The sequence below is a fragment of the Rhipicephalus sanguineus genome, chromosome 10 (genome assembly GCF_013339695.2).
Source record: "Rhipicephalus sanguineus isolate Rsan-2018 chromosome 10, BIME_Rsan_1.4, whole genome shotgun sequence".
NCBI classification, from domain to species: domain Eukaryota; kingdom Metazoa; phylum Arthropoda; class Arachnida; order Ixodida; family Ixodidae; genus Rhipicephalus; species Rhipicephalus sanguineus.
Window position 1 is genome coordinate 44376244 of NC_051185.1, and position 24507 is coordinate 44400750.

General features: G+C 47.8%; 1 protein-coding gene across 1 annotated transcript in view; it reads right to left on the reverse strand.

Moving 5' to 3' along the window:
• Positions 1–24183, reverse strand: part of LOC119371778 (orexin receptor type 2) — a 107186-nt gene extending 83003 nt beyond the window's left edge. Inside the window, exon 1 of the mRNA XM_037642238.1 lies at positions 23820–24183. The gene's annotated coding sequence lies outside the window, so the exon portion shown is untranslated. The remainder of the gene's footprint in view (positions 1–23819) is intronic.
• Between the last annotated feature and the right edge of the window lie 324 nt (positions 24184–24507).

Below are 24507 nucleotides of genomic sequence, written 5' to 3' on the forward strand. Positions count from 1 at the left end.
TTCAAGCAAGACGGACGTGCCTGCCGCGATGTCCTGGATTACTCCTCGTACCTCTCGCTGACCGGCGCCCCGTGACGGGCTCCTCGCCCGCTATGCCCTGCGCCGCTCATCGACGGGGCCTTCGCCGCTTCGCCGATGTTGTGCACCGTGCCTCTAGCTGTGTTTCGCGGACCCGTCCATGAACTCCCGTGACTGTGTCCCCATCTTTCCTGTCCTCTTTTCTCTTCGTTGGATGGATGTGCTCCTATCGCTTTTCTCTCTATTTTCCCACTATTCTTTTATTCCCTCCTTACCCCCACCCTACAAGGCACTGCGCCGTGTCGCCTATAGGCAGAGAGAAATTAGGTGCATTTTTCCTTTCATTAATAACCACAGAAGAAGAAGAAGAACTGAAACCGAAACACAACAATGAGCTCGCGCAGAGGGCAGGCACGGAGGAAGCCAAGTTTCGGCGCAGTCGCATTTTCAGCGCAGCTTAAGAAACTAGGGTCTCTAGAATTACGTATCTATGCATTTTCTATTAAAGGAACACACCGCCTAATACTTACCTAGTGATGTTGCGCCTCAGATATGCGTAATGTTTGCTTTTTGATCAACCATGTAGAGAAGTATGAACCTAGTGAGCCGTTCACGATGGCTGGCCCCTGTGCAAGGGGTTCAACTTTGGCCGAGTGGCTGAATCGAGGGACGTGCCGACAAACAGAAAGACAGACAGACAGAAAGACAGACCAAAATTTCTGCGTTTAAGTTCCCCGAGAAAGACTATCGTCTTTAAAAATAACTAAACTTACGCGAAGAGCGCGTCGCTCCGTGACCGGCGAGCAAAACGTGCTCGCACACTGTGTTCCGGACAGGGGGCAAGAAGTGCGTAGAATGAAGAAAAAAAAGTCGCTCGAGACCTGGGAAGGAAAAAAAACGAGAAAAAAAAAGCGTGACGCCTGGAGAGATAAGGACGTTGTACTCGAGCACTCCTCGGAGTGACTTCTTTTGCTCGGTGCTCTGGAGCGAAGTAAGAAAGTTCCTAGAACCTCGCTGTCTCGGGCACTTGGCGTCGAGATGGCGAGTCCGGCAGAAAGCTAACAAAGAGATGGAAAAACGCTTCGCGTAACAAAAGTGTGCTCTGTTGCGAAATGTGTGTCCTTGCGCGGTCATGTTTCGGTCAGTGTAAGATAAGGACTAAGAAAAGGGACTTTCTTTTTTGCACTTCTTACCGCCTCTTTTTAAGTATATTTGTTTTCTGATGTCCCGCCAGTCCGATGCAGATCTAACCATCCCGAATTCCAGAAGGTTCCTTCGTTCAACAAACTGGACTCCATGTCCGCTCTAGAATATGAACGGCAGCGCCACACTGGGAAAGAATTGGCTGCTGCATCTTTAATGACGCACGGGGGAAATTTTCGAGAAGCGTAGTCGAGGTGTGAGGCGGTTGCTTAACACCTGCAGGGTGAGAATAGCTTCGAGTCGAGGACGGGTTTGAGAACGTGATGCTGGACAACGCAAGGAAGACGGTACGCCGAACTCTGCACCAGTCAGGTTTCTTCAGCTTCATAGTAGGATGCCGATCTCACAAGTAAAAATGACGGTTAAAACCATTTCTTTGCGTGGAAACCAAGATGCGGGTAAATAATTATTCTTACGTAAGGAATTCAAATGGGATGTTTGATATTTGAATGGTTGTGATGAAGTGAATGTTATCGGCATCCTTTGATTCAGCGTATAGCTTTCTGATGTTAAAAAGAAATTGATATGTGTGAAAAAAAAAATAACTAACAATATTTAAGCACGCGGTATTTATATTGATGGAGTCAAACTAGACTAACGCACTAATCACAATGCGCCGTCGTCGCTGCCTGTTTTATAATTGTTATTTTTCTGTTGTTCTATTTCTTGCCTAGCAACAAGGGTGGCCTATGTGGTATATTATAAACGTGAAGTGGGCTGATGGAGGTCGAAGTATTTTAAGTGTGGAGCACATGAGGGGTCCGGGCTGTCGTATGCTGTCATATGCTGTCGTCGTATGCTGTCGTTTGCTTGGCGTAACGTAGGCAAACCCACGCACAAAAATAGCGAAAAGAGAGGGAGCAAGCGAGAAATGGAAAGATAAAAAGCCGGAAGAAAAATAGAAATAAATAGAAATGAAGAGAGAGAAAAAAATAGACAGAAAGACTGAAAAGAGAAAAAGAAAGAAAGAGAGGAGGAAAGAAAGAGAAAAACGGAAGAGAAACAAAGAATGCCTTCCCAGCTCCGCACTTCCTTCAGGCTTGGTACCAATAATACGAAGCTGCCTTACTTTTTCATTTATTTACGCCTTTAAAAAGGGTGTCCATAAAAAAAAACTAACCATGACTTCCTTAGGTACGATTATTACTGATGTTTTTACCAGCAGCCACTGCGTGATATTCTCCTCTAACGATGATTGTCTTGCTCCTTTGAATACTAAGGATGAAAGACTGACTGCTTTTTTTTTATTGGTGGTAAATATTGTTACAAACTGCAGCATCACAATAAGCAGTTCAGCATAACATTAGCATTCAGAAAAGACCGGAGTCCGCCACGGTGCTTCAGCGATTATGGTGCTTGTTTGCTTTAACGAAAGTCGCGGGTTCGGTCCCAGCTGCATCGGTCGCATTTGGATGGCAGCGAAGTGCTAGAGGTCCGTGTTGTGTGCGATGTCAGTGGACATTAAAGAACACCGGATTCGAAGGATTCCTTTATATATCAGCAGACAAGAAAGTGTAAAGCGACCCTAAAAAAGTGTGCTGTCTTGTTAATTGCTCATAGGAGGTCCCTGCCACAGTTCGTAACTCCAGAGACTCTCTGCACTAACTTGAAAAAAAAAATATTCCAACAGAAATTGTTCTCGAAAAGTCACATTTAGCTACGTTAACATTCTGGTTGTTTCACTAATACCGGGCGAGAGTATTTCTGGAAACTCCCGTCGAAAGTCCAGGTAACACCTGGCGTGGCGTTGCAACACCACAAACTCATACAAAAAATTTAAAAAAAGGGGCGAAGAATATATTTTTTCATTCAAGCACTATGCATCGACGGCAATTATCAAGGAACTCGCGCTCAATTCAATGTCGCGTTCAAGTGATTCGCGAGAGAGAATTGTAAAATCTCTTCATAGAAAGATATCTCTCAGTTTTTTTTCCCGAGGCTTGCGAAATTCGCTTTGCGTAAAAAGGGGTCCCGAAGGCAAATTACGGTGTCCAGGTCCAGCTGTCAGCGGCGATGTTGAAAAAGGAAGTCGTTTTTACTATTCGCTGCGATTACGAGAATATTTGGACATTGCCTTTCTTGCGCGTTCCTTGCGTCCCATTCTGAAGCAAACGCGACTGGGTGCCCCGGTCGGCAAGACAGTCGCCTTAGGAGCGAAGGGCGCTCTTGGTTTAAACCTCAGCAGAACGAGATTATTTATTAGGGCGAAAGACTTGGATGCCTGATCAAACGCGAAAACTGACCATCGGCGTCAGCACGAGCGGTGCAAAAATCACAACGCGATGACCTCACCGTACGACGTCATTACGACTTCAGTGCTCGCCAAAATTCTTGACATCGTTACGACTTCATCATGGCATCACTGTGACGTCGCACAACGTGGCATCACATGATGACGGCATAACATGGCATCGTTCCTTGTTCAAAGGCGGGACGATCACGGAGGCAGCGCAAAACCAAGTGAGGTGCAAAAAGTTTGCAAGGCCTCTGATCCCGGAGGCGGCGCAAAACCAACTTAGATGCAGCCAACTTTCGGAGGGGGTCGGGGGAGGATCGATACAACGACTTAGAAGAAAAAGGAAGAAGATGGCGTTCGACTTCGAATCGTATAAGGCGAATGCATTAGGAACCCTGTGAGCTTTTGTTTTGATACACTTATTTCTCCATGGTGATTCGTCTTAGGGAGAAACGAACGAAGTGACAATTTCCTCGTTGGCACCGCAGAGAAATGCTTGCGCACTTAAAAGGAGACGGTTTAGAGAAGTATATGCATTCTACTGTGAGAGAACACTAAGACGTTCACTCTAAAACTGGTAAGGGTATCGCAAGAGTAAAAAAAGCCGAGTTACTCTACAGAGCGTTGTTTTTACTCTCGCAAAGCATCACATAGAGTGAAACGCACGTTCACTCCGTACGAAAGGAGAGAGTGAAATGCGCTTATACTCCTCCTCTGTCTGAGAGAGTGGAATGCCCGTATACTCTTCTGGCATCAGAGAGTAAAATGCAGTTATACTCCGGCTCCTCATATAGATATATATATATATATATATATATATATATATATATATATATATATATATATATATATATATTATATATATATATATATCGATGTGCCGGCATACTGCGAGCGATGACCACTCATTATTAACCACACGTAAATACAGTAGAGAGCACTGCATTCGTCGCGGGGCTTGAGGCGACTAATGAAAAAAAAGCAGCGTTTCCAGTGCCTTCCAGTGCTAATTAGTGTACTGGGCGGCACTTGCATAAAGCATAATATCCGCGTTTTTAGGTTTGGATTTGTGCAGTTAAATAAGCGAAGATCACCTCATGGAGTCGGTCGGCGATCGAAACTACATTCGAAAGGTTTTTAATTTCTTCGTATTTTAATATCCACGTTTTTCGTTACGAACGTCATGCACAGAGTATACTGTCCTAAGCTAAATGGTACGTACGGCTAGAGTGGGCTATTACGGCTGTAGTCGCGGAACGTGAACAATAATGACCGAAAATATGTCCAAGGGCGTGCCGAAAACTGAAGTGTTCACTGTGCATTTCAGAAGTACAGCGTCTTTTACACAGAAATGGCAAACCGCTTAGCGAGTCAATGCGGATGCCGCACATATCTTCGGTTACGCTAATCTTGTTTGCTGAGAAACGTGCCGGATTGACGTTCTGATACCGGGAAGCACTAAACAAACAAATGAACTACCCTGTGTTTGGTTGTCGCACGTATGGCGACACTCAAACCGGCGTTTCTGAACAAGAAAATGAAGACAGACCACTGACATGATCCGTGACAACATGAAAGAAAAGGTCCTGGTTCTCGTCTTCCAGTGTGGCGTTGCGGTAGCGCGTCGGGCTCGCAACCTGAGGGTCGCTGGTTGGCACCTCGCTCCCGCGTGTTTTTTTTAACGTATATTTTTTTTGTCTTAGTGCTCGGTATTATGTCATCATTACGATCTACGCATGAATAAATTGTCAAAAGCAATTTTAAGGCCCTGTTTTCGCCCGAGTTCGGCTATTTTTTTTTTTCTTGGAGTGTACTACTACTCCTTTCGGAGGGGTCCAGCTACTCTGTTTCGGCAAGAGTTATGTTACTCTGTTGAGGTGGAGTACTATAACCCTTTCTGGGGGCATTACTGTACTCTGCCTCAAGAAGAGGTGATTTACTCTGAAAAAGATATTTAAATACGGGACAAGAATATACTCTCCCAGAGAGAGTGCCCAGCACTCTCTTAGTTTTTAGGGTGTTCCTTAGCGCATTAGCAAGTGTTGCGCATTGATACAATGCATAGAAGAAATAGTAAACGATCTAGAATACTGTGTACTCTATACTATGGGAGAGCCCTACGCCCTCCCGCTGGTGAACAAACTGCTACATTCAGTGGACACATGAAAACGTATCTCCGCAACAGCCGTTATTAGTGGACAAACGCTCAATGTACTTGAACACAGCCATGTGAATCGTCCTAAAAAGCTTTGAGGCTCTCTGATTGATAGAAGAACCGTGTGTGACCAGCGCGATACGCAAACAAGCTCTCGAAAACTACTCACGCCGGCAACAGAAGTTTTTTATTTGAATATACCTTAATAGCAGCGTGTAAAAATTAAGTAACGACAAAGAATTATAAGCCTTACACGCACTAATGAGAGCGTTTTCATTCTGTTAATGTGCCATGTGGCATTCCATCTTAGTGCGATAGCAATTATGCGTACACTTTCGGTGGGTTCTGGCCTTTGGTTCTAGCCTTTGGTTTCAGCGTTGCTTACTGCTCCCCCCACCCCCCTCGCGTCTTTCGCCAGAGCGCGCCTTCGACTCTGTACGTTGACATACAGGGCGCCGTCGCCTGTGTACGCCCGCTTACCTCTTAAGGGGGGGGGGTGTCTCTTGAGGGGAGTTCTGGCTCATAGCTCTCTACGGATTGTGCCTTAACGGCAATGCTTGCGTTGAAGCCATAGTCCTCACGATGATCCCTACTCTCGCTGCAGCGGCCATGTTTGCTAAAGGAGTGATCTGCTAGGCTAACTTCACATAACATTCCAATTTGTTGTTCCCGCATTCATTGATTCAACCTTGCGGCGAAGCTGTGACGTTTTGTTATCTAGGAATGGGGTTCGTTTTTAAAGGGTCAGAGGCGACCCTAACCTTTTACATAGGTCTCTGGTAGCGGCACGCGAAGGCCGGCGTTCGTGTGCACTGGTGTATTATTCCTTCTGTTGACCTTGTGTTTCGCGCGCCGCCGAAGAGGATCTCGGAGGCCACCTAGAAAGCACGTGGTTGAAATCTGCGCCGCCAGGTGCTGCAACAATCCCAGCTGCTCACAATCTTTCAGTGAACTCAATTAATTTTCAACAATTATCCTGACAGCGAACGCGTGGCTGGCGTGCCTCGTGCCATGCTTGAGTGGAACGCCGCTCGGAATTTCGGCTTCAATCTGGCTCGCTGTGTCTCTTTACGAGAACACGTTAAAGGTCACCACTGCATGAGTTGCTTAATGCTTTCGTCGTCGTAAGTAGATAGACAAAAATCAATGTTTCGCCGCAAGGGCGAAGCAATGAATGCGATAGCAAGTAATTGGAATGTCACACGAAGAACGGCAGGCAACTCGAACCTTGAAGCGCGGCGCTGATGCACAAAGAAGGACGCTCGACAAGAACGCACAGGTGTACACAGGACAAGTGGGAACTAACAATTGTCGCAGTTGTTACGTTTTTGTGTTGGACTAGCGCGCTGCAAGTGTCGACTATGCAGAGCCCGGTGCTCTTTTTCTTTTAGACTGCGGCGCGTGGAGTGACCCCCCTGTGTCCCCTGCCACGCGGTGGCGTCTGGCGCAAGGTGTGCCCAGCGTTCTTTTTTTCGTTCCACATCGCGAGTGGGCACAAAAAATACCACTTTTTCGTGGGCGTCTCAAGGGCAGTTTTCAAATTTAAAGGAAATGTAGGAGTGTTGCGTGACAGAGAACACGCTCAAGCTCCTTCGAGATCTCCGTACCGCCAGCGGTGAATGGTGTATATAGGTAGCTCGGTTGTTATTACGCCCATAGTGTTTCCTACAATACTTACTAGAGGGAACTCTGGCGCTAGTGTCTATGGGAGCTGCAACGCAAGGCGCTTCAGCCAGCATGGGAATGATGGGTAGTACACGGATAAGTCTAAACTTTGTTCTTTCGGTTCCGTTTGGCTACGCGTCGCCTGCATCCGCTTTGTAGCAAGACGAAGTTCAGCAAATGTTCAGCAGTTTCAGTTCACCACCTTGACCTTTTAGGTTCACCAATTCAAATCGGCTCACGAAGTTCGCAACGGTCCATTATTTTATCCGAAACAAAACCCAAAACACAGCAATAAACAAAGCCACAAGTGCGTTCGTAGCCCGCAAGTACGAAGACTAGGCAAATCCGTGTACTACCCATCATTCCCATGGTGGCTGAACGATCGCAGCGCCAGAGTCCCCTCTAGTTAATTTTAGGAAACTCTCTGATTACGCCAGTGGGATGTATGGCGCGTGGTAGAGTTGTCTAACGCGGTGCGCTGCGGAGCGAGGGGTCGCTGGTTTGATTCCGCGGTCGAGTGCTTCGGAATTTTTTCCTTCTAATTTTTCTTTCTTTGTGCCCACCATGGGAATGTTGGGTAGTAAACGGATTAGCCTAGTCTTCATGCTTGCGAGCTTTGAACGCACTTGTGGTTTTGTTTATTGTTGTATTTTGGTTTTCTTTTGGATAAAAGAAGGGATCGTTGTGAACTTCGTGAGCCGATTTGAATTGGTGAGCCTAAAAGGTTAAGGTAGGGAAGTGAGACTGCTGATCATTTGCTGAGCTCCGTCTTGCGACAATGTGGCTCCATGCCTCACGGAGCCAAACGGAGCCGAAAGAACGACGTTCAGACGAATTCATGTACTGCCCATCATTCCCATGCTGGCTGAAGCGTCATGCGTTGCAGCTCCCATACACTAGCGCCAGAATATTTATACACAGAGTGTATACACAGAGTGTATTTATAGGATAGGAAACTATGTGGTCTAAAGCATAGAGTTTCCTAAAATCACCTAGAGGGAACTCTGGCGCTGCGATCGTTCAGCCACCATGGGAATGATGGGTAGTACACGGATTTGCCTAGTCTTCGTGCTTGTGGGCTTCGAACGCACTTGTGGCTTTGTTTATTGCTATGTTTTGGTTTTCTTTCGGATAAAAGAATGGATTGTTGTGAACTTCATGACCAGATTTGAATCGGTGAGCCTAAAGAAGTTAAAGTGGTGAAGTGAAACTGCTGATTTTTGCTGAACTTCGTTTTGCGACAAAGCGGATGCAGGCGACGCGGAGCCAAACGGAGCCGAAAGAACAAAGTTTAGACAAATCCGTGTACTACCCATGATTCCCATGCTGGCTGAAGCGCGATGCATTGCAGCTCCCATAGACACTAGCGCCAGAGTTCCCTCTAGTAAGTATTGTAGGAAACTCTATGGTCTAAAGGACGCGTAAACGCTGAGCTTTACTGTAAGAAGCGCCACGCTGCGTCGTTTCCTGGAACGTTTTTTGTACCGGCTCATCGGCACGGCGTCTTCCACATTACTCCTGCGTTCCTCAGCGTCTGGAACTGCCTCACGGAAAACGCTTCCCGCGTCGCCTGAAACGCGTGTCGGGAATTAAATTTTCTCAAAGATACAATTCCCCTAACTTATGGAAAGCTCCTTGCTTCTTTACTTGTTGTCTTATAGAGGGCTTTTATTCCTGTATCATGAACGGTCGATGGCCTGGATCATATGACGTCAATGGTGCTCGTGGGAGGGAGAACAAGCAGCATTCGAACCCTTCTCGCAATGGACGTTCATAAGGCCTACGACAACGTCAGCCACTCTGCCATCATTCGCGTAATGCAATGGCTTCAACTTCCGCCTCGTGTGTGCGACTTCGTGGTGTCTTTTCTGGCACACCGTACCTTCTGCATCCGAGTCGGCAAGGAAAGAACCGGCCACTTTGTCACGAAAAGGGGTGTGCCGCAGGGCTCGGTGCTGGCTCCGATACTCTTTAATATTGCCCAATTGCCCCTCGCGTGGCAACTAGCAAGCATTCCAGATGCCTTCTTCCTCTTGTATGCGGACGATTTGACTGTGTGGACACTACATCCAGACCTGCAACGCCAGCAGCATGCACTCCAGAGTGCTCTGGACAAGGCCTCGGACTGGTGTGCGCGCATAGGACTCACACTATCGGCCACGAAGACGGCATTCATGTCTATCACCAACAGACGAGGTCGCCGTCGCCTTCTGCAGACGCCTATTTGTTTGAGCCTAAATGGCCAAGCCCTCAGCACTGTATCCACTATCCGTGTGCTCGGAGTCGAACTGGACGCATCTGGCTCCGCGAGTGCATGGGTTCGCTCTGCTCGTCGAAAGAGTGCTAATACCCTCCATCTCATTCGACGTATTTCTCAAAAAACCGGAGGTGCTTGCTCTCGAATGGCCCGTGTTTTAGTGCGGTCGATCCTGCAACCTCGGCTTGTTTATCAAGCTCAGTTTCAACGCCTCACATTGAGAGATTGGGACTTGCTCGAAACCGCCAGCCGAGATGCCATGAGGGCGATCACATGCCTTCCTCGGATAACACCTATCGCGACCCTCCAGGCGGAAGCGCAGCTCAATACCATCGACGAAATCGTACACCAGCGTCGAATGGCTCGCCACCTAAAGAGTCAAGCTGTTCCTGCGGCGGCGGCTCTAGCTCACTACTATAATTCAACGCTGCCACAGCCTGCTGCACCCTTGCCAGAAATTCCACCATGGCTCAAGGCACAGGCCAGCGACAACCGACCACTGACTCGCCTGCGACAATCCAACCGACAAGCGGAACAGGAAGCCGTCGTCACTACCATCGACGACTCACTAGCGGTATACGTAGATGCAGCTATCGATAACTGCGTTTTGCACACCAGCCTCGTATGCCCCACGCTACCTGAAACGCAACATACATGCTCCTATGTTACAGAGGCACCATTTCCATCAGTGTTGGCGGAGCTCACAGCTATACGGGACGGCTTAACACTCATGATACCCAAGGTGGATTGCTTGTCACTCAATAGGCTGCTCGTCTATACGGACTCCACGCAGGCAGTTCGAGAGTTGCGAAAAGTGAGCAGCTCCCTCGATATAGCTTCCGATGTGCACCGACTAATTTACTCGTGCGCCTGCCCTGTCCGCGTATTGTGGACCCGTCGGTCTACACTGGCTCAAATGGCCGCAGATGCCGCTTGCCATCCAGCGGAAGTTCAACACCCGCTGCCTCTACTTCGTTTGTCCCCAAAGGACAGCTTGCTCCTGCACAAAGAAACCCTCCGGCGCTCCACGCGTGCACTCATTCCTCCGCGTGGATCGGACCTTCCCGGCGGCTTAACTCGCCGAGAGGAGGTTGCGCTCAGGAGGATTCGTGTGGGCGCCGCGTTGACTCCTGCCATCCGGGCTGCATGGACATCCGGTGCACAGCCTCCCCCAACGACATGCCCCTTCTGCGTTGCTCCAGCCACAGAGGCAACGATCGATCACCTACTTGGGACCTGTCCGGGCCTTCACAAGGCTCGCACCAGCCACCTACGAGGCCTTGACTACCGCCCCGGTCGACCACCCGACTTAACGCGCTGGACGCACGGGCCGTTGCATCGACCGCTCCTGGCCTTTATCAGCGAATCTGAACTCTTTCCTTTTATTTAACTTATGCCGTAGGGCATACTGGCGCCAATTTAAAAAAAAAATATTTCAACAAAGCCCTCACAGAAAAGCTCTTTTACATTTGTTTTGTACAGCATGTTCAACGCATTTATGGGCACCGTACAGTCGAGTTTTCCAGTGCCACTGCAGCGCCAGAACGCTAAGTCTAGCGGATAAAAAAAATTACACCATCTCCCGCTAAAGGGGACCATGAAGCGATGCGAAGCCGGAGCACTTGTACGATCGCGTTCCGTTGGCGTTCGCTGGGCATGCTACCGACCTCGCCTCGTGGAACGCGAAGAGGAACACTACGCGCGTCGTGTCTTCCCTCTTGCCTGGTCGTTAATTCTCACAGGGCGCGCGGGGAACGTCGACAGGCGCGCGAGAGAGAGGCAGCGTAGGAGAGGAAAGAGAAGGGGAGGGAACGCGCATACGCTGGCCCTCGTCGCGGCGCTGCGCAGGAGAGAATTTAGGCATGTCGAGCCCGCATTTCAGAGGAGCCAACCGAGGCAAGCGCTGGACTGAACGCGCGCAGCGCTCTACCACTTGAAGGAGAGAAGTCTAGAGGAAGAGAGTAGCGTATGCGCCGTGAGAGCAGAAGCGAGAACGCAGGAGAAGCGCAAGTAGGTGCCGGTAGAGAAGTGGAGAGAGTAACGCGCAGCTGTTGGAGACAGGGAAGGAGGAGAGTCGCGCATGCGTAGTGTGAGTGCGGACTACTACGCTGCGTGCGGATTACCACGCCGCGTTACATACCCCCGAGCAAGAGATACTTCGCATCTAAAAAAGCAATAATGAGACGGGGTCGGTCCAAGTGTAATGCTATGCGCGGGTTTCTCTCCCTGCATGAGTCGGCGGATAGTGACCGGGCTAGACGGGGGACGCGTGCGCGCGTCTGTTTTCTGCGTGCCCCTAACGGCCGATGTCGGCGAAGCTGGGACGTACCAGTACGAGCAGCGCAGCCCCCTCTGGTCGATGGGCGGTGCCTATAGGGTTCAGATATATTCGTCCTCCTGCAAGCGTGGGCATGTAGCTGAGTCGGTAACAGATAGATGCCTTCCGAGCATAGGGCCCTATGTTCAAAACCCACACAACCAAGAAAGCTCATTTCGTTTTATTTATTTATTTTTTTATTTATTTATTTGTTTGTTTGTAACAATTCGTAGACCGTGACAAAAGAACGTAGGGACAAACAATTTTCTCGGTGAGTTGGCAGACAAACGCTTACGCATTTAAAATGAGAACGCTTGGAGTACTACATGTATTAAGGCTAGAGACCCAGATGCCTCGGCAAACACACGAAGCTTGGCCATGGGCGTAGACCTTCATCCCGTGGCGTGGGCGTCAACACGAGTGATGCAATAAAAAACATCACGTGATAACGTCAACAATGACGTCATCATGGCGTCAAAGATCGCCAATGTCTGCGACGTCACTATGACGTCATCATGTGACATCGACGCTTGGTGGAAGGTGCGCTGATCACGGAGGCAATGCTAAACCAGGTGAGGTGCAGAAAGCTTGCAATATCTCCGATCCTGGAGGCAGTGCAAATCCACGTCCGGTGCAGAAAGGTTTCGGAGGGATGCGGAGGAAGATCAATACATCGACTGAGAAGAAAAAGAAGATGCCTTTCGTCTCCGGGTCGTATTAGGCGAATGCATATATAGACCTTTGTGAGTCTATTTTTATTAATATGGGAGAGCATTAGACTGTTCCACGACCGCGCGATAAGAAAAGAAAAAAAAAGAAAAAAACGTTCGGCCTGATGCATGCCCGGAAAACAGCCGGAGCTGCCCAGTTGAACTTATTACCGCTGTGGCGCCACAAGACAGGTCGCACTAGAGCTGGGTTGCACCAAAGTGGTTTAAAGAACGCACCAATATCTTTGCGTTGCGGGTTTTCTTGCGAAGCATCGAACGTTTGGCGCATATCTTTTGGTATCACGTCACCAACATCCCTGCTGGATGCACTGTTTTCTTCGCAAACAAGGATACATTGTTTTATCGTAGAGACTTTTAACGGCATTCCGTGTCACTCGTGAATTCGTGGTACCCAATGTTGACATCCTTTATTGTCGTTCAAAGACATCGTGAGACGCAGCGACTCCTCGGCATGCGCATGTATGGCGGGATACAATGTCGCGCGCACGCCACAACCCCGTTATTTTAGATGCGAAGCAGCTTTTGCTCGGGGCTGTGTCCGCCCTTCCATTGCCGACCGTCCGCTCGGGAACCATGTGTGCTGGCATGGGCGTAGATAGTGCTAGCGCGTTCGGGCCTGTGTAAGGGGCTGGGTAAGACGCTGTGGCCTCTCCCCCTTTCACTCTCTCAGCAATCATGAGATGGCTTCGGGGAACGACATTCTGAAGACGCGCGATGCACCAACGCGTTGTGTCTTAGTCAGAACGCGCTGGCACGCGCCAGCGCGTTCGGGCCTGTGTAAGGGGCTGGGTAAGACGCTGTGGCCTCTCCCCCTTGTACTCTCTCAGCAATCACGTGATGGTGTCGGGCAACGATATTCTGCAGACGCGTGATGAACGCACGTGCACCCGCGTGGCGTGCTCCAACAAGAGTACGGGACGAGTAACAGCAACAGCAACTACAGTGAATTTATGGTGTGCTCCACTTGCAAGGACGCGTTAACATCGGGCAAGGTGCCCGTGATGAACAGAACTTTAAGTCGACCCACGCGCTGCTTCGCATCCCCACATTGTTCCCTTTACTGGGAGATGGTGTAACTTTCGTCTCTTTTTTGTTCTAAACGCTCGTGGCTGTCCGTCTACTAGCGCCAACGCGGACGGAACTGTGAACAAAGCGTTAACGCTTGGGCCCGTGTGTTTCAGCGCGACGCAACAGGCCGCACCATTTCCCTTTTATTTATCGAGCGCCTGTGGCGGTTCCTTAAAGCATTAACAAGCGTTGCACATTGACGATACAATTTAAGCAACCCATGTCATGATGTTGTACGGCGTCATTGGAGCCTTTTTTACTTGGTAAATGATAATTGCGCATGAACGCAGCCGTATGAATGGTTCTAAAGAACTTCGTGACTTTTTGAGTAATAGAATATCGGTATGTGGGCAGCGCCATCGGCAAACAAGTTCCTAAAAATTGCCCCCTCCCGCAGCCGAAGCTTTTTAGTTCGATATCCCGCAGTAGCAACGTAGAAAAAAATATATAACAAAGAATTAGAGGTTCTACTTCAAAACGTTTGGTTTCTCATTCTAAGTTGACATGTGTATGTGTTAGGAGGGATTAGCTGAATTTTTTTTTTCAGAATTGGTTCCTTACTGGACATGTGAGAACTGTTTAACACTTTCACTAACGTGGAGAAAAAAGTAAATTGTGCCAAATTGACCCGAATTTTTTTTCGCTCACTTTGTAGAGATTTCTTTTTTCTGAATAAAACTCGACCCTTATTTCTATTGAATGGGGTTACTTTACCTCACTCATTGCGTAAAAAAGATTCCTTGAAGATGCGTTAACCGCATGGCATTACGATGAAAGATGGTGATACAATGAAAGCCGATACACATACGGCACAACATCGACAAGTGTGGCCATCTAGCGTCAAGAAACGCAACTGTACCGCGCATAGTCGTCACTGGTTCTTCGTGTGACCAATTGTCGTCGATGACGAGTATAGTCGTCATCGATGATTTTGGTACAAAATCTCATGGCGACTATACTCGTCAAAGGGAGGGAAAGGGTAAAACTGTGCTGTTACTGTAACCAAAAATCGAGCTTCACAACCAGAGCGGACGCTCTCCCACTGCGACTCGTCTAGCGTTGGCATACTGTGCGTACTCTCAAATTCCGGACTCAAAGGGTTGGTTGGTTGGTTGATCCTCAGCTACTTGGCGCAACCCACCGTGGGGGATCGGCCATGAAACGGGTGGTACCTTATTTTAGAAATAAGATTGTGCGCGTCATGTTTACGTCACGAGCGCCGCTTCCTTTTTTTTCTTCTCTTGGCAATTTGATTTGTAGCGCGCGCATTGCGTGCTTTTTTTTTATTATGTGATGTTTAGAAGGCGTTGTCGCTTTTGTATAGCATGGCTACTCCTTTTCACAGATGATAGGATATGTGAAAATAACAACAATAAAAAAGTTACATAAAATAACGGCTAGGCAGAGTTCATATAAGTCCATTCGTATATCAACAATAAAAAAATATACAGCCCTGTCACATACCACTATAGCCCAAACCTATTGAAGAACTGAATTGACGGGCCTTGGTCAATGACGTTCCGAGTAGCTCATGTTACATAGGATTGCACCTTTTACGAAGGCACCCTCTTTCTCTCTCCTTTTCCAAGCCTGTCTCCATTGATAGGTAGGGCGCATGGCTCTTGTACTCAAATTTCGACCGTATTCGCGCCGATCAGGTACGTCATATATTTCAGACGTCATGGTCAGCTACCAAAATAACTCGCCACGGTGAACTAGTGGTTATGGTGCTAGCGTGCTGACCCAAAGGTCGCGGGATCCAATCCCGGCCGCGGTGGCCGCATTCCGATGCAGGCGAAGGGCAGAGGCCCGTGTATTTAAATTTAGGTGCACGTTAAGGAACCCCAGGTGGTCGAAATTTCCGGTGCCCTCCACTACGGCGCACCTCATAATATTATTGTGGTTTTGGAAAGTAAAACCCGAACAATTAATAATTAAACTACAAAAATATCACGATGTCTCTGATGCATTTTCCTAAGACGATTAGAAGGCAAAAGCCGTCGTCTGGCTTTCCTTGTTTATTTATTTACTTATTTATTTTCTACTCAGTCCATTGCGTTGAACCCCGCCCCTAAAGCTACTGCCTCCTGGATCGGAGGCATTGCAAGCTTGCTGCCCCTCACATGGTTTTGCAGTGCCTCCAGGATCGGCCCGCCTTTGTCCAAGCAACAATGTGATGTGACGATGTCATATTGAGGTCACTAGCTTTGGCCATCTCTGATGCCATGATGACGTCATCACACGATAATTTTTTGCGTTCGTGTTGATGCCGAGGGTGACCTTTCGCGTTTGAAAAGGTATCTAAGGCTTTCGCTTTAACCGGCGAAGCGCGCTTATTTTTTAGAGCGCGCAAACCTGGCAAGTGACCGTTTAAGAACAGGAGAGCCGAGAACACGCCGAAAAGCAGCTGCTGCGTCTGAGCAATGCGAAGCGCCCGCTAAGTCTCCGAATATTAGAATAATTGATGTTATAGTACCTGGTTTTCTACGGCGTCGCTAACCTGGATGTGTCTGGTCAAAGAAATGATTTTTCAACTCGTCTTTTGGAACAAAAATATTAGCGAGTTTTAGAGTTGCGGACCCAAGACGCTTTGTCCCCAAGCTGCGTTGGGTTTCAATAAGGTTTGAGAATTGGGTCAGAATAGAGAGTTTGAGAATTAGGGACCCAAGACGCTGGGCCCCCAAGCTGCGTTGGGCAGCCTGCTCTTGCGTTCGGAAGATTAGCAGAGTTTCAGAATTGGGCCAACGTAGGCTGCGTTGGGTCAAGCTCACTAAGCACCACGCGTGAGGAAATTAACATCATGCGAGACGCGGCCCATACTGCGCCGTGGCCCGCGCTGCGTCTGAGTCTTCTCGCTGGTGACCCAAGACGCCTTGGGGCCCCACGCTAGTTTTCGAGTTTTGCGTCTTGGGTGAACGCGAGCGCAAGCGTCCAAGAGTGGCTTGGGTTCTGCACAGGCGCCCTGGCGGCTCGCAAGCTTCTTGGGTCCCCAAGCTGCTTGGGGCCCCGATTCTCAAACTCTCTAATAAAGTTTGAGTACTGGGGCCCCAAGGAGCTTCGGGACCCCAGAAATTTGCGAACCACCAGGGCGCTTGCACATAACCTAAGCCACTCTGGGGCTCTTGTGCTCGCGTTCACCCAAGACCGAAAAATCGCAAACTAGCATGGATCCCCAAGGCGTCTTGAGCCGCTAGCGAAACTACGCTGTATGGCCCGCGTCTCATAATTTTAACTTCTCCACATGTGGCGCCCCGTGCGTTTGACCCGATTCTCAAACTCTGCTGCGGTTCCCAACGCAAGAGCAGCTTACACAACGCATTTTGGGGACCCAGGGTCTTGGGTCCCCAATTCTCAAACTATCTAATGGGATCAAACGCAGGCGGCGTTGGGTAAAACGCACGGGACGCCAGACGCGGCGAAATTAGTTATGCGAGGCGCGGGTCATGCTGCGTCGTCTCGCTGACGACCCGCGCTGGCTTTCGATTTTTCGAGTCCTGGGAAAATGCGAGCCCGAAAACCCAAGAGTGGCTTGGGTTCTGCGCATGCGCCCTGGCAGCTCGCAAATTTTTTGGGCCCCCTAGCTCCTCGGGGCCCCAATTCTAAAACTCTAATCTGAACGGTTAGACGCGGGGGCTGCTTACACAAAGTAGAGAATGCTTTAGCTGTATGCACTCGACTACAGTAGAGCAATAAGCTGTCACGGTTACAGGAAAGTCCTACCGCATCTGCAATCAAGGTACAACAACAGTGTCACTGCTGGAGCCGAAGTTGCTTATGGCATGCTACCTGTGATTGAACAAGGGCACACGAGTTGCTCTAAGAAACTTTGGGGGTTTCAGACAAATAACTTTACAAAGAGCAATTTAGAAGCTCGGGACATGAACGTCCAGGAAGCCACTTCCGCTGACACATATTTTTTTTAGTTCAATGTGCCTCAAGCACCGCGTAGATAGAGCAAGAACGCATATTTCTAGGTCTTAATGCATATAAGAGGCAGTTCTCTCATCTCGCTCCTGGTACTTACGCCGCCACTGTGCCGCGTCTTGCGTGCCGGCCTGGAATTTATCTTTCATTCGAATCCGCAATATAGGGGCGAAGCTCCTCGAGGTCGACGCTTGTCTGCCATTGCGTCGTAGTCAGCCGCTAGCACCCGGAGCACCCACTAGATGGCTCTGAGGCGCTCGCTCCATTCCGATGCGTGCTCTAGTTTGATAGGAGACAGCTAGAGGCGCCGCTGCACTTGCTCTCGTATACTCCGACGCGTGCTCTCCTTGGATAGGAGACCGCTAGAGGGCCACAACTGTAAACCGCGTTCGCTCTCGGTGCGCTTCCTCTCTCTTTCGACAGTCGTCAGTCTGCGCGCTTCCATAATAATAATAGGAGCGAATAAGACAAGGTGGCGGATTGGAGGGCTGGCAAAGCGGCTGCAGCGCGGGCTCGCCGTCAAGACGTGGAGGTGATATCTCGAGAAGCCGAAGTGGCACGGGCTGGCCGTCAACAACAACGAGCAACCAACGATCCAGAGGCGGCGAGGGCTCGCGCAGCCGAAGTAGCATGAGCGCGTCGTCACGGTCTGGACTCGAGTGGGCAAAATGTACGGAGGATTCACGGTTTACCAGATTTACCTCCGGAGCTACGCCCACTCATCATCATTCACTTCGTGATTGGCTTCGTGGATTTCGTGGATTTTTTTCACGGCGCCTCCACGCATGAGCTCTCCCCTAGCGGAAAAGTCGCCAAACGTCTCATCATCTCGGAGGCTTTGCTTCTGACAATACCGGTTGTCCCGGCCCCTACCAAACACCTACCAAAACGGCAGAGGGCAGCAGAGGAAAACGAAAGAGGTGGAATCGTCTTCGGCTGGAAACGAAACATCAACTTCAAGTTCGTCAGCGCGATGCCATAGCCTAACTAAGGTACGAGATAAAAAAAAAATGGAGGACGCTCGAACTTTGCCTTCAAGAGTAGAACGCAATGGCGTAATTGGGCCCCCTGTGAATCGCCTTCAACCGTGTCGCAAGGGAAGTAATTTTCGTCCGCGTAACATTGGTCGTTTCAAAACTTTCCTAGAATGGCCACTGCAAGTACAGTTGGGAGGTGCCCACTACGCCATAATTCCTCCTTTCGCAAATTGACGAAGTACCCACTACGCGTACGTAAAGTGCCACGCGAATCTGCTACGCTGCGCACATTGTAATGGGTGGGCAGCTTTAAACCACGCACTGGTTGTGCTATTCACATATTTTGACGTCTGGTGCGTGTCTACGATTCTACTACGCAAGACTGCATGCATTAAGGAGCCTCCTCCCGCTGCATGTTATTCTTCTAGCGTTTCTTTTTTAAATTGTTTTTTTACGAAGCAGTTTCAAGCACTGGTGTGTCTCCGTGCTAGAACACCTGGTTGCCTCGCAGAAGGCCTGGGCTTGATTCACACTCAGACTGAAGATTTTCTATTTATTTCTGTGCATCTATCTCAACTTTTCAACCGCGGACAACGCTGATGTTTCGATCACAACCAATGACGCCTACACTAGAATTTCCTTCGAAACGAGCTCTTTAGCACTATCGCGTTAATAACATGGCGAGTGGCATTACCTCGAACTTTCGTATTAGGAACATTAATGATGGCAAGGATAGAAATTTAACTCACGACTCCATTTGAGGACAAACATATTTGTTACCCCCTTGTTCATGGCTGTTTACACACGCATAATTACTCGAGCATGTCGCTCTATGTCATTATGAAATAAACATTTTTTGTGTGTTCAAAAAGTCATACCTTGGCTTATGTAATAAGCTAGTGATCTTGATTATGATGCAGTATGGCAATATCGTTCCAATTATTTCCTCATAATTCACAAATTTTGAGGAGCTACGAGCTTCTCCGACTATACTTGTGGTGATATCGTAAGGAATCATATTACCCTCAATGTATTTATGCCCAGGACCCTATCGTAAGGCGATACGTATTTGGCGTAGGCTTGGATATACCCACAACGAAACGCAATTTCGATTTATCACTATATCACTTGAAGGATTTCAAGAAATTTCTCCACCTTCCGAAATTTTAAAAAGAAGCTTCTATGAGTTACAGATTTCAATGGCGGCGGCATGGTTCGCGAAAAACTCGGCGGCGCCGAGTGTGCACAAATGAGGGCGCACACAAATGCCGCTCTTGAAGGTCTCACGTGCGCATTTCTGTGCGCGGTTTTCCAATACTTGATTCCCTCTTTGATGGTGGGCATGTAGGCGATATGCCGTTTCTGATAAAGCAACGTGATCTTTTATCGTGGTCACGTGTAATTTTACGTAGCCACATTTCAGTATTGCCTTTTGTTGGTGCCTTTTATTGTTTCACGCATGGCCATCGTTGTTGCCTACAGCTAACGAAGTCTTCTGCTAATAAGCAAGTGGATGAAGTTCTAGTTGCCGGCACGCAGGGAGTATGAGAAAGAAAGAAAGAAAGAAAGAAAGAAAGAAAGAAAGAAAGAAAGAAAGAAAGAAAGAAAGAAAGAAAGAAAGAAAGAAAGAAAGAAAGAAAGAAAGAAAGAAAGAAAGAAAGAAAGAAAGGTACGCATAGGCCAAGCTTTGTCTGCCCCCGTTAGCCCGATAGAGAAAGGACCCCCGATCTCTTTTTTTTTCCTTTTTTTTTAAACTTTGCAAGCGACCACAACACTTTTACTGCTTAATAGGCTCGACGTATTTAGAAACGACGAGAAGTATTTAGTTCAAATGAAAACATTTTCCTGCACGTAATTTTTTTTCATTCCTTGATGCTGACGAAGATATGCGGACTCGTGAACTTCTATGCTCGCCATAAGTTTAAATCATATTCGCCCATAAATAAATAATGGGACACAGTGAGCACGCGAAGGCGGCGAGACCACTTTTAAACCCAGTGCCCCAAGCGCCGACCAGTTTCTTAAAACTACAAGGATTTACCGGGGTTAAATCGTGGAGCAGGGATTCAGCACTGGTCAGGCATTTCCGGGAAGCATTCGACCGCACAAAGCTTCCACGCGTTTCTCGTGAATGTGCTCAAATTATTAATATTAAAGCGAATCTTTACGTGGCCAAGTTCTGGCATATGGCGTTAGCGGAAAAAAAATGCACACAGAACAAGAATTTTGGGCCAACCGATTAACGTGACTAATCCAGCATTTTTGCGTTGAAAAATGGGCATGGCGTAAAAGTGAACATACAGGTGTGGGATTTCGCCTACGTGGCATAGTAATGTGAAGAAGTGTACCTCAAGGACAACACCACTTGCATAAGAAACGAACGTCATGATGTTTTCGCGCTTTCTAAACAGCGGGGTCTGTTATGTACTACCGGATTTCATTTTGAGAACGCCGTTGATGAGATAATATGCGTGTTGCGCAAAAGAAACGCCACGAACTTTGAGTGTATGTCTCTGAATTCGCTCGATATACAGTCAATAATGCAAAGACTTGAAGGACGCTTGAGCTTCGCCTACAAGAGTAGAACGCGATAGCGTAATCGGGGCCTGTGCGCATCGTCTTCTGAACTGCTAGCCTGGCTTTGGTTTTCGGTGCATGCCTCAACCATGTCGTAACAAAACGAACGACTGTGCGCGTAACATTGGCCGTTTCAAACTATCCTAGAATGCATACTGCAGGTATAGCTGCGCAGTGGCCATTACGCCATAATTCCTCCTTTTGTGAATCAGCGAAGGGCCTGCTGCGCGTTCGTAAGGCAACACGCGAACCTACGCAGTTGATCAGTTTGTTGATGCTTTTGTAGGTGATGATGATTAAATATGTCTGAGCGTTTTGTAATGGGAGGGCCTTTAAAACACCCCCTCATTGCGCAATTCACATGTTTTGAAGCCTGGCACGATTCTCCGCTTCTGCCACGCAATATTACATGCCTTAAGGAGACTCCTTCCACTACATGATACTCATATGGTGTTTTCTTTTTTTCGAAGCAGTTTCAAGCAATAGCGCGGCTGTGTGGTAGAACGCCTGGTCGTCCCGCCGACGGCATGGATTCGATTCCGTATCGAACGGAAGTTTATTGTTATTTATTTTATTTGCATCTTTCTCGATTTTTCGGCCACGGACTAATGATGGTCTTTCGCTCACAAGCAATAACTCCGACACCGATGCCGGAATTTCTGCGAAACAAGCTCTTTAATGCTATCGCGTTAATATATAAGTTCACTGTAGTGAAATTTACTATACCAGACCCACCATAGCTCCAACCTCCCTGACTTCCGTCTTCGCAGTAGTGCAAGGGCTCTGAATTTTTCCTCATTTATTTGCTGAGAAAAAAAAAATGTGGTTTCAGTCTTTAAGGCTCACTGAGTGCAAAGAGGAGAGCCCGCATTTCCGTCCGGCCGACTGTGGATTGTGTGAGAAACCAAGTTAAAATTAAACAATAATTTTACTACTCTTTGCAAGAAATATGCCTACTGTGCTAACGGCTAGAATGTTTGTCCTATGGCCCTCCTTCGGCAATGGTTCGGGCTCCACAATTTTGTGGCAACTATCGGGCTTTGTTATGATTTTTCTTTTGTTCAGGAGCATCTTTCAGGCGCCTTCCTTTCTTTCCTTCTTTCTTTCTTTCTTTCTTTCTTTCTTTCTTTCTTTCTTTCTTTCTTTCTTTCTTTCTTTCTTTCTTTCTTTCTTGCACATTCCTCCGCTGTGCCGCTGTTGTGCTGACTGCGCTAGCTACCAAAAAAAATCTCAAAGTCAAAATTACAACGATCCGCACTGAAATTATAATTGTTTTTGCAATTTTTGATTGAAGCAATCGTTTTCAGCGCATGACCAAGCGCACTGTGCCGACGGTACATTATAACTCTATCTTGAAAAACATATTAAGGCTACAGCCTTATATGTCTCAGGCGAACATGACCTTGAAAGAAAAGCTGGCATGGGCGTAACCTTGAACACGAGCCGCGCGATCACTTTCTCTTTGCGGCGTTCGCCAGAATAGTTAAATGAATAAGCGGCGTTCGCACGACTAAGAAAGTGCAAAGATCATGTGAGCATCCAAGATGCGCGTTCACTTGGCACTTGCTTCTTTAAAGCGCAAGTGTGAAGCCACCCCGCGAGGTGTACGTTCATTTCGTCTTTGCGGCGTTCGCATGAATTCACTTTTTTTAAAATAAAGCGGTGTTCACGCGATATTAAGTGCACGGTAAGATAGCCACACCGAATATTTCGCCTGCAAGTCGTTTTAGGCGAACGCTAGGATGAACCTGTGAGTTTTTGGAAATACTCAATGCCAAGAATTGTCTATGGCATTGAGTATTGTCTCCAAAGTCTGTTGAAATGTTCGTATGAGGTTTATGACCTCTTTAAAATCGTAGAAATAATTCGTAATGTGGTGTGTTTTTCCGGAAATAAAAAAAATAACTCGTTAACATACGTGTTGCTTGTACATGCATCTCGTCACGCATTTGACATGTAAACGGTCTGCTCGTTTTTCTGTTTTCGTAAAAGAAAAAAAAAACGTGCTCTTCATTTGTCTAATTTGAAGCGGTTATCAAACGTCAAAAGTTGCTGGTGTACAGACTAGCAGTTTCCACAGAACGGGCGTCTGTGCGCCGTCCCGTCTTTTCTTTTGCCGTACGTGTACGTCATGTTGCTACACAAGTTTTGCAAGTTTTCTAAAGATTTTTTTCCTAAATTGCTGTGTTACAAATTGCTACATCTTGAAAGCGTTTATTCGCACATTCTTTCTGTTGTGTTTGTTGACGTACCGCCATTATTTATACAAAATATGGCACAATATCTTTTTAGGAAAAAAATAAACAGACATCATGAACAAAAATACGGCCAGCATTTTTACAGCCTAAGCGCTGGCGAACATTTGTCGACTTTCCCGACTTAAAAATGAGCTTCTGTTCAACTATCCTCATGGTTCACTGGAGCAGATTACAAGAACCTGCACTTTTCGGCTTCCCCACCTATCAATGACCTAGAAAATGGGACCATTAAATGACTACTAGAGAGTTTTCCGAGATAAAGGCTCGCGAGTTTGGCCCCAAAGTCCGGCTTACATTTTACCTCCTTTCTTTTATTAAAGGACTCGGAAAACTCGCTTTAAAAATCGTCACATTGAACTTCACAGATTCTCATACTTCTTTTAAGTAAACGAAATAAAGCGCCAATTATTTAAAAACAGTTAAATTTTCTCACCTTTTTTTTTGGTTGGCCCGGCAAGCACTTCCTCTTTCCTTCGAGACTTTCCCCCGAGCGAGCGGTCCGAAGAAACACTTCCAACTCCACGAGTATCGTCGCACAATCGAAGAAGTCAATCAACCGTCACGAACTTCGTGGCTTTCTTTTCTAAAATGTGAACAAAGTGTGCAACACTTTTCCCGTCGTCTTCTTCTTGAGCTCCTTCCCCAGATCACAACGAAGCGGAACGCATCTTTTCCCAAACTCAAAAAAACTTCTCGGCGCAGCCTCACTAAGCTCAACAAAGTTCATGAAGCGGCGCGCCACCAACTTGCACGCCGGGAGAAGAGCAGACGCTGCCGCGCGCTCAACTTTTGGAGCCCGCTCTGGGCGAGTCGAGCGCGCGCACTTCGACGGCCGTCTTCCTCGAACCCGGGAGGCGGAGCCTAGGCTCTCTCCCTCTCTCCCCTTTTTTCTCTCTCGTATTTTGTTCGTCTTTCCCTAACTCCCCTCATCCCGTTCGCGCGCACAGGCGCGCTCGCATTCAAAAGCGTTCTCTTTCCAGCGGTCGCCTCGCGTTCCCGTGCTTTCGGTTTCCTTTACGTTTATTGGCTTTTTGACAGCGGCGCTGTTCTAAGTCGAGTCCGGTGTCTCCAGTGTCTCGCAGGTCACGTGGCCAGAACGGGTGTCGAATAATGAAATAAGT